Raw genomic sequence first — 10,652 nt, forward strand, 5'->3', positions numbered from 1 at the left:
GTACAGTGAGCAGTTATGTACTGGTGTATAGTACGCGTGTAGGCAGGACGGACTTTCGATTCGCATGCGCTGGCTGCTAAGGTTTTAGGCTTCGGTTGCTATGCTTTTAACCCTAAGACGAAGCACAAGCGCGCTGGTTTTTCCTCACGAAAATGCTTTCTTACTTACTTTAAAAGCATGAAAGGTAAATAAATATATCTGGATATCGGTTGGGGTCTGATTTTGCTGAGAGCCTCGTTCTTGCACGTAAGCCCAAGATGTTTCTGAATCAAGCGAACGACTGCGGCAGAGAGAAATCTGCGTCCAACAGTACAACTAAGAGCAGAGGTTACGGAGTACAGTTTTAGTATATATTTTTCACATAGATTCATTCGTCAGACGTAATTGTGATCTTTCTGCCGCGTTTTATGAATGGCTGATCTGTACTTGGGGCGCGTTGCTGCGGACGGTATGTTATCTGGCTCGACGAACAAATAATTTCGAAATTCGTCGTCAGTAATTTCGTCTTCTTGGGGATTTTCTGGCAACGTTTCGTCGTTTCCTTTTCCTTCTGAGCTAAGTCTTTTTGCAAATTTCGAGCCGAGTTCTAGCACCCTCTTGTTCAGGTACGACTCGCAGTAAGGGCAAGGCTGTGGCTATGGCAGGCATTCCTGGTGAAACGAGTGCCCGCAGCTTAAAGATTACAAGAATAATTGGTAATGTTGCAACTTTTCATATTAAGTCTTCAGATGACAGAACTTCCGCAGAGAATCCAACGGGGAAAGACCTCTGGTCTAGAGTACACCCCAAGACAGGCAGTGAAAACTTACTTTTTTCGTGCTACCGCGACTTCTTCTTTTGCCCCTCCGCATTTCTTACAAATAACAATATATTCTGCAGTCTGCCCCGCAAGTTGTAAAACGTGCTTGGTTGGCTTCCGTTGGGGTGTCCCTATGAAATTTGCAGCAAATGCGTTGTCAAATTTCCTAGCGCAGCTCAAGCATTAAGCTAACTCGGAAATTTGCTCTGCTGTTGCCCAACTTGGGCATTGCATGCGAAGCAGACTGTGGAATATCTTGACCTTTTTTCCGTGAAAACGTTCAAGAAAGTAGAAAAGGTTGACCACTATTCTGGTATTACGGTTTTATATTGCAGAAAGTCGCTTATCATTGCAATCATCGCTTTGTCGTAATTGTGTTGTTGTTGGGTTATAAACATAATTGAGAGGTGAATCATTGCTCGTTTCCAATAGTCGAATGACTCCCTTGGTAGATTGTTGAATGAAAGTTGAAGATCAGAGAAACAAGACTGTCGATTAGATATCGCAAGAGTGGAAATTGCCGATCTTTGCAGAACTGTTATAGCTCTAGGACTTTTTCGCGAATCATTAGCCATCCGCTCATAAGTGCCACAATCATAGTCGTCATACATTCGTAGCAAGGCTTTTTGGGCAGAGATTGTATTTTGCCAAACAAATGCTTGTAAAGTTCTAAATAGAGTCTTAATTAGCAGTTGAAAAAGTTTGGATTTGGTGTACCGTCAAATATCGGATGATGAAAGTGAACAGATTTTTCAGAGTTTATGTGAAACAACCCCAAGAGTTCTCAAAGTTGGGATAGAAGGGAGCAGGTAACTCTCCCAAGGAACTAGAAAAGGAGAAAGAATTTGAAGATAAGAAGAGACCGGACATTGGGATTTATGATTTTGAAAACGGGAAGCTACTTCTGGACATCAGCGTGATACATCCCCTCAGCCACACATCAATCGGACCCAGCGCGAAGTCGAACGGAGCGGCGGCGAAAGCAAGAGATCAACAGAAGATCGAAAAATATGAAGAAGTCGCCACTGCACTAGGCTACCTATTCAAACCAGTCGTGGTCGAAGTTTATGGAAGATGGAGTTCTATCGCGTCGGCCCTCTTCCCATCGCTCGTCGCCCGTCGGTCGACTCCCAGAAACGCCTGGTGGCTTCTTGCAGTGGCTGGTTGGAGACCGAAGCCACCTTGCGCAATTCGGATCTCCAGCTGGCGTTCCTGCAACGGGCTTGGGCTTAGCTGACAGCCGACGATTGACTCAAAACAGCTCAGGACATTGCAGTCGTGCTGATTAGCCGCGCTCCCTATGAGCGACGGTGGAACTGAACGAAGAAGATGCGTCATCTTAGACACACCGCAATAGCGAAGCAGCAACGACAAGACTTGAAGATTGCCGAGGCGCGGAATCTTGCTGAGAAGGGTCTTCTCTTTGGAGACGATGTAAGAGCAGGAACGTGAAACAAATTCATCCGTCCCAATAGGTGTGCCAAGCACCACCAGCCCATTTGAAAAGAGTGAGATCGGAAGTGACCAACCTTCCACAGGAACTTGACAGAAGACTTCACATTTTTCGGCGCGTAAGACGAGACCGATTGACGCCATCTCGCGCTCGAGGACACCAAAGGCTTCTCAACGTCCGAGGGCGTCCATTTTTAATTGTTGATCAAAAGTGGGCGTTTTGGCCAACGCTATATTATCGTTAGATATTTGAGCTTTTATTTGCTAGTTCTTACAGCAAAAGTCAAAAATGGTTCTTCCGCCGAGTTTTGCGCATCGTCATCTTTTGCGAGCCTTTTAAATAAAGTAAAATGTTGACCTATATTTTTAGCACAAGTTTTTTAACTAAATTGTTTTTTAAAGGATTAATTATCCAGATAGATATAAGCGTCAAAGCGATCTACGCCGAGATGGCCGAGAGTCTCAACGAAACCTCATTTAATCTTCAAAAGCCGCTCAAAAGCGGCCAAACAGCTAGGCTTCTGGCTAGTAGGAGTTTGCAGTGTTGCAGAGCCATACATTTTCGATTGAATTAACACGAGAAAGATAACGGATCTTTCTTTAAGGCCCTCCTCAAACTTTCATTGGACGTTTTAAATGCTATACATTAACTCTCTTAATCTTCTTCATAACGACACTAAGGCTGACAACGTTGCTCTAAATGCCGAAAGCGATAGCTGTCGTGCGGTTTTAATTGATTCCGAAAAGTCGCGATAGAAAAAATAGTAATTAAGGCTTCAAAAATTTTTTGAAGGCTCACTTTCACATTGCTTTCGAAGTTCCTTCTGGACATGCTAAAGAAAGTTTCTCTTATCGAGCGTTTAGTCTTTCGGTGTTTTGGCTGAATTGGTCGCTAATGTTGATTAATTTATGTCATTCTGTTTTCTAACTTGAATACTTCGTAAACTGACAAGAGAGTTATGTTATTTATAGTTGTTAGTCAACGTTGTGCATTTTCATATTGGTAGTGCTTCTTACACTGACAAATACCCTTTTGTTTTACATGTATCTCGTTGTGGGTAGTGGGTAATTTTGTCGAGACAAATGACAGTTTTATCTTGCGTTTTAAGTATTTGATATGCTTCTCGTAAGTAACAACTTGTAAAATTGTAAGGCACAAGTGAACTTTGCGTATGTAAACATTGATTTTTTATTTTTCTAAGGCTTAGAAAATCCCTAATCCAACCTAGTTTAAGAACTTCTGAAGGTTTGTACATTATTCCATGTCGAGTACAATAGCTCCACTGTTTTTGCTTGGCTTCTGCAAGAGATAGGATATCCACCAGGAAACACTCTTCAGATAATTTGAAAGAACTAGACGCTAAAAGGATTTTTGCTAGCAAAACAAAAGCAACAGTAGAGAAAAAAGAAAAGCAAAATTGAAAAAGAAGAGAGTGCACAAACGCAAGACAATCTCGAAAGAAGGGAAGGCCCGACGTACAAAGCTGGCGGGTTTGGGAGTGAGGCACCGCCTGAGAGGCCACTGGAAAGGGAGGCTACGGCTCCAGGTCGCAGGAAAAGGAAAAAGGCAAGGGGCGAGCGATCACTTCAAGGGCTTTTTTTTAAAAAAAGCGCGTGATTTTTTTATTGACTAGCTAACTACACGGCGAATTCTTACTGGTCTTTTCTATGTTATCAGTTATTGCAAAAAAGTGTTCGACTTAGCTGCAGAGTTTTTATATGTTTTTCAGGAAAATATAAAAGGTGTTATACATAAATATAATATATTTTCAACTATGACTCATCAGGAAGGTCAAGATCGTTGGAGCTAAGTTTAGCATATAAAGGCAAAGTAAAATTTGATCGGCAATCGACCAATGGAAACAAATTTGTCGTTGAATAATTCCAATGCCGCCTGATATATCGAAAGAGCTGTAATGGACAAAGGAGAAATTAGTGACTGTCATTTGTTTTCATAAGAAACTACAGCCAAGATATGAGTAAATGAATATGTCAAGTTACTCGAAACAGGCTAAAAAACTATAGCCAAGTTAATTAGATATTAGTAGTAAATAAAAATTTCAAACAGGCTGTATTAAATCATGCTAAGACAGGCAAAAGTATAAATGAAAGACTTTAAAGTAGATTATTAGACAGTCTAATACTATAATGCTCTTTTAAAAGAGGTAACTAAAGAGGACAACAAATGCGGAGATAAATATCAACGAAGTAAGATCAATAGAAACCGATTAAAGTTCAAATGCTCTTCTTGAAAGAGAAAGGCAAATTAGGTAAGCGAAAGGTATATCTTGATATATTTTGTGACACTTGTCAAGTTTTCGGGCATATTAAACGCTTAGAAGCGTAAGGAAGAGTGTTTCGGTATTTTCTGCAGCTTTAACGCCGACATTTGCCGCAAAAAATTTTGCAAGTAGACGATTTAACTGTTTGGCATTCAGGCGGCCTCACTTTTTCCGCAAGGAGAGAGAAGCCGGCCTTTCCTGGCAATAGCAAGATCCATAAAATTATCATTTCCAGGACAAAAAAACCGAGCTCACTCTTTCTAAAAGATAGTTAACTGTGCTGCAGGTAATACGGTTAGGATTACGATTAGGTTACGATTAGCTTTCCAAAGTTCGAGAATCTTCGTCGACTAGATTCTTCCAAGGACTATGATTTACGTTTGCATGAAATGTCGTGGAGGTTTGTTTGTAAACTGGCACTTGATTATCATATGGTTCAACTTCAATTGACTGCTTTTCGGCTTGTGATCAATTTTTGATAATACATAACATCATTCTAATTTTTGATTAGCTGTCACATGGCCATGACGGTACGTCTAGCACAGTGTACGTCAACTACCGTAGACTCTGGTTTTTAGGCGCATGCGCTGTTATAAGTGCATAGTACTTTATAAGCGCATACGGCCTTCTCGTACTAACCTAGCACGCTATAAGCGCACGAGGTTCAAAATGGCGGAAGCGGACTCTCCTCAGCTGCGGGTGACTCGTAAGAGTTACACTCGCGAAACAAAGCTTGAAGTTGTTCGTTTCTATCACGAGAACAGCCTTTATCTCACGGCGAAGAAGTTCGGTCTCAATACTAAGGTGATTCTTCGTTGGGTTAAACAGAACGGCGATTTCTCAAAGCAAGAAAAGCTGTCGACGGGTGACGACAGCGAGAGCAGGAAAGCATCCCGAAATGGAAAAACGTTTGCACGATGAATACAAGTATTTGAGAAAACAAGGACTGAAGGTAAAAAGCTGTTGGTTTCGGGCAAAAGCAAAAGAACTTTTGAGCATAATTTGCCCGGACGCCAAATTTGCTTTCTCCGAAGCGTGGTTTACCAGATTCAAGGATCGCTTTGGAATTAGTCTACGAAGGGCTACAAATGTCTGTCAGAGGCCTCCAGAGGATAAAGTGGCGGCAATTCTTACGTTTCACGAGGCTATCAGAGAGCTGGCAATAGAAGGCGAGCAAAAGGGACCTCAGGGAAAATGGTCCCTAGAGCAGATTGCTAATGTCGATCAAACACCATTGCCATTCTGTTTCACTGACGGGCCAACGTACGCTGACAGAGGAGAAAAATCGGTTTGGGTTCGAAGTGGAGCTTCGGGTCTTGAGAAGAGACAGTGCACGCTTACCATATTTGCCGATGGGGTAGCGAGAGTGAAGCCACTTGTCATTTTTCGAGGAAAGGGAAAGAGAATTCCTCTATCTGAAACGGTCCGGTATGATCCTCGCGTAAGAGTCACTTTCCAGGCCAATGCTTGGTGCGATGAAGTTGTGATGACAGGCTGGGCACAAGGTCAGTGGCAGCCGGTTTGTGGTCATCAGATAATGCTAGTTGCTGATGTTCACAAGGCTCAGAAAACGGATGCTGTCCTATATATTCTTAGAGGGTGCAATACGGAAGTAGTATTTGTCCCGCCTGACGCCACTAGTCTCGTCCAGCCAATTGACGTTGTTTTCAACGCTCCCTTTAAAGCAGCAATTGAAAAACTAGCTACGGCTCATCGCAACGAAAACGTTGAAGCATACGTGAGAGGAGCAATGAATGCAGTTCAACGTCGTGTATTACTGACAAAGTGGGTTGCCCAAGCTTGGGAGGAAGTGAGCAGCAAAAAGGAGATGATTATAGGATCCTTTAAAAAATGGGGAATATCTGTTGCTATCGACAGTTCAGAAGACGATCAAATATCCATTGAGGGACTGCCAGGCTACACCGTTGAAGACGATGTTGAAAAAGACAGTTCCTCTGACTCTGACGATGATCCCTTTATGGACGAACTCTAGGAAGTCTTAGCATACGGTATATGAAGTACAGACGCACGGAGTACACTATTCTACTGTTCAGTCAATAAATGCTCCAATTTGGAAATAATTTCTTCTTCCCTTGAAATTTGTACACACAAGGAACTTCGAGACCATTTTCGTACCGTCTTCTACCAGACACCGTTGCGGTGCCAACTCCTCCGTGATAAATAAAAAGCGAAACAAGTCGAGAAAACGTGCGAGGCACGTGTCAAACTACGACGTCTCTTTTCTTTACACTGACAGCATGCCGATCGTGAACGTTCTCTGGTTCCAGAGCCAAGAACAGCGTTTCTCCAAGTTGCGGGAGCCAAATAACTTTGTAAACATGATGTCCTCGTATAACGCTGGCGAATTCGAAGTGACCTTTGCCGTCTTCCATTGCGCATGCTCCGCATGCTATAAGCGCATATTACGGTACAAGCGCATGCAGCCCATTCTCAGTTCTACAAGCGCATGCGCCTATAAACCAGAGTCTACGGTATGGCATCTGCAATTATTTGCATGATCATGAGCGTTTGAGGGTGAAGAATGAGCCAGCTGTGGTTCCATCTGCGTGCCTACACACCATGTCTTCTGCGGCGAAAACTTGAAAAGCAGTTTGACTCCAACGCTATCGTCGTGCTTGGAAACTGGAAAAAGTGGGCTACGTTGAGCGAGAATCCGTTTAACTGCTTTCGCCAATGTTAAAGAAGTACGCCGTCACCGCTAAGGCGGATACAGAGATTTTAAGTCCAGTGCAACAAGTATTGCGTTGTCTCGGACAAGCGATTTTTCAATAATTTTACAAAAATTCCCGCTGTCTTTCACAAAGCTAGGTAAGGTCGGGACGATGGGTTGTATTATGGTGTCTACGATTTTTGAGAGGCTTTCGGTGAAGCCAGATAACGCGCTACATATTGGGCGCACTCCCATAGGATTTTTGTGTATTTTCTTTAAAAATACATAAGCTGAGGTCTTACTTCTTCTGGTTCTCGAAGAAGGAAGGTTGTTGTCTCAGCATCAATGACTCCTTGGTTAGCTAGGCATTCTATGGTAGAGATGATTGACTTTACCAGTGCTTGAGTTGGGCTTTGTCCAATGTTTTGTACGTTTTTTCGTGGTCCAGATATTCTTTTCCTTTTGAGATGTAGTCCTTGACGTCTAGCCTCGCAAGCCAGACCCTTACGAGAAGGAGGCTGTTCGTTTGGTAGCTTTAGCGCGCGAGGTGTGTAGGCGCGGTCTCGTCTCACTGCTCGTAGGGGGCAGGGCAGACTTTCGATACGCATGCGCGCGTTGCTACGAGCGAACTTGTTACTTTCGTTGTCGATTTCTCTGTGTTCGTAAGGAATATACACTTGTACGGAAGGTGAGAAACTTCTTATTGACCGATGGTTTATCCACCAAAGTATCAGAGTCGGGGACCCTCTACTTGTGGTACCTAAATTTCAGCCTGTTTTCTTGCCTTAGTAGAGTTTGTCAATGCGTCCAATTTACTGTGCGCAAATTATTTAACATATCGCTATTGCTCGGGTGTAGGAACGAGAATCAACTGACGAAAGAGGTATCTAATATCGCTGTTTTGGAAAACACGCTTTTCGATGTGAAACTCTGTTAGCGATACGTCCGTTTTTTGTTAGGTATGAGGCTAAATATTTTGCACTTTGGGTTTATTATATATAGTTGTGGTCCAGGTATCGATCTCTTTGAGTGGCCGACGCAAATTTCTTTCGTGCTGCTGCGGCAGGTACGGACTCAATTTCCGTCCTTAAATGACTCAGAAACTCGCCTGTCGTGTAGTAGTCATCCGCTTCTTCTCTGTCCTCTTCTCCATCGTCATCGACTTCATGCTGTGCTTGATCATCTGGTTGTTCGATAGTTGAAGTTGCAGGTTGGGCGCTTAGAGACTTGGAAAAGGATTGTCCAAGTTCTTTTACTTTTTCCTGCAGAAATCGCTCACAGAAGACACAGGACGTCGTTGCTGCTAAGCACTCCTGGTGGAACAAGTGGCCACAGCTGAGCAGTATGGCCGTGTCACTCTGGCTGGAGCACGTTTCCAAGTCGCACAGCAAATCGTCAGAGGGTATTTTTGAAGTGGAGAATCCCAGTGGAAACGAGCGTTGATCCAATGTGCAGCCTAGGACGCCTAGTTTAAAGAATTTTCTTTTCTTTGATTCCGTCATCTCTCCACTTGTGCTGTTTTGAAAGATGTCGACGAATTTCGCTACCAGATACTCCGCAGACTTTCCCGCCAGGTGTGACACGTTTTGTTTTGCAGGCATTTTTGCTGGAGGCGCCAAAAAGTTTGCCGCGAAAGCTGTGTCGAACTTTTTGGCGCTAAGGACGTGCGCAAACTCTGCAATCTGTTGAGCACTTGCCCAAGACGGACACTGCATTCTCAAGAGGCTGTGGAAAATTTCCACTTTTTTTTTACTAAGGACGTTCAAGTATCTGGAGAAGGTCGGCGTCCATTCAGGTAAGACGGTTTCATAGTGCAGCCAGTCACTTATAGTGGAGAGCATGGCCTTGTTATAATGGTGACGCTGCTGTATGATAAATACTATTGATAGCCGGATCATCGAGTTTTGCCATAGATGGTACAGGCTGCCACGATGGATGGTTGAGTAGAAGAAGAAAACTAGTGGGACAAGCTCATCTAAGAGGTGACGCAGAAGTAGAAATTCTCGATCCTTTCCGATTTCAAATAGAGCCAAGATGTTTTCTCGAATCATCATCCACCCCCCGATCACCGCTGCGATCAAAGTCGTCATCCGTTCGTAACGAGGCTTCTTTGGCAGTACTTTGCGGGTGCCAAAGAGATGCTTAAATAGCCCTATAATATACATATAAGTATATATATATTATATTATATATTAATATGTATCAATAAAATATATAGAATATTTATTAATTTAGTATATGTTTATATAATGTACAGGTATTACCTTCAAAGATCGGATGGTAAAGGGTAAACAGATTTTCTAACGAGTTCAAGTAGATATGAAACGGGCCTAAGACAGGCAGCAGAGAGTTGAAAACTGCATGCTCAGGGTTCTAATAATTAAGTAATGATAAATGAGGGTTAACACGTATTCTATAATAAGTAATGGACTAGTTTACCTGAGCAATAATTTTTTTTGAAAATAGAACGTTGGATAATCGCCTATTGACGGCAAAGCATTTTGCTTCAGGTACCTGAAAAATAATTTAGTAATATTTATTCAAAATCTAATTAGTTTACTGTTTCAGAGACGGGTGAATATCTAAGGCATTTGTCAGCACGCACTTGTAATCTTCCATTGATTTCAGATTTTGATGAAGCTCGTCAATCAGTCGAACACTTCGGAGGAGATCAAGTTCTCTTTGATTGGGTGCCTCGTAGCACCTAGGATAGAGTCTTTACCAGTCGATATTGTTTGGTTTCCGGCACTTACCGTAAATCAACTAAAGTTTTATGAATATCTTTCAAATTGAGATTTCGGAAATTCTCCGGAAGAGAAGACAGCCAGTTTTTTGTGAAGTATTCGGGTAAATACGTGGAAACGTGATCCCAGGTGCGTCCGACGTTAACAGCTCCTTTATTGGTATCAGATGTTGGCTTGTAGTGAATGGACGTCGTTTGAGGAAGAGGGAGAGGAATTCCCCCAATTGTATCTTGTACGTCAACTATGCACGTAGCCATGTGTATGGCAGTTGATGTTACAGATGATGTCGGGCGTTGAATGGTGTGAATGGCGTGGAAGTCGTCGATAATGAGCAAGGTAAGCTGATTCTTATCAACCGCACTTCTAATAAATGTTTCTACCTATTATTTATACATGAATTATAATAAATATATATCTGGGGCATATTCACCTGTTTTTTATTGTCTTTCGCGAGATCCTTTCTGAATCTCAGTATCGTTCGAGGATGGCCACATATTCCGATCGATCTTCCACACTCAAGAGCTGCTTCGGAGCAGCCTGCGAGAGACAAATGCAACCCAACGTCGTTGACAAATGTGGTTAGTTGCTGAAAATCATGATTTCAAAATTTTTAGTTTGAATAATTTACAATTTTTTACCTGGTGTCCAAGGTATGCAAGACGATACAGTTCAGCTACCACTCTCTGGCGCTTTAGGTCGCCTCT

The 10,652-nt window shown here is 42.6% G+C and overlaps 2 long non-coding RNA genes across 3 annotated transcripts; both read left to right on the forward strand.

The window, feature by feature from the left end:
• Positions 1 to 7,895: 7,895 nt before the first annotated feature.
• LOC136188943 (uncharacterized) lies at positions 7,896 to 8,354 on the forward strand. Of its 2 annotated transcripts, XR_010670337.1 has the most exons (4): positions 7,896 to 8,087; positions 8,142 to 8,163; positions 8,218 to 8,270; positions 8,324 to 8,354. It is a non-coding gene; the product is annotated as an uncharacterized lncRNA (long non-coding RNA). The 2 variants fall into 2 exon arrangements; XR_010670336.1 differs by having other exon boundaries at positions 7,896 to 8,163.
• Positions 8,355 to 9,886: 1,532 nt separating this feature from the next.
• LOC136188923 (uncharacterized) lies at positions 9,887 to 10,360 on the forward strand. The gene is made up of 3 exons (XR_010670333.1): positions 9,887 to 10,077; positions 10,129 to 10,180; positions 10,229 to 10,360. It is a non-coding gene; the product is annotated as an uncharacterized lncRNA (long non-coding RNA).
• The last annotated feature ends 292 nt before the right edge of the window (positions 10,361 to 10,652 follow it).

The sequence above is a fragment of the Oscarella lobularis genome, chromosome 7, assembly GCF_947507565.1.
Source record: "Oscarella lobularis chromosome 7, ooOscLobu1.1, whole genome shotgun sequence".
Taxonomy (NCBI): Eukaryota; Metazoa; Porifera; class Homoscleromorpha; order Homosclerophorida; family Oscarellidae; genus Oscarella; species Oscarella lobularis.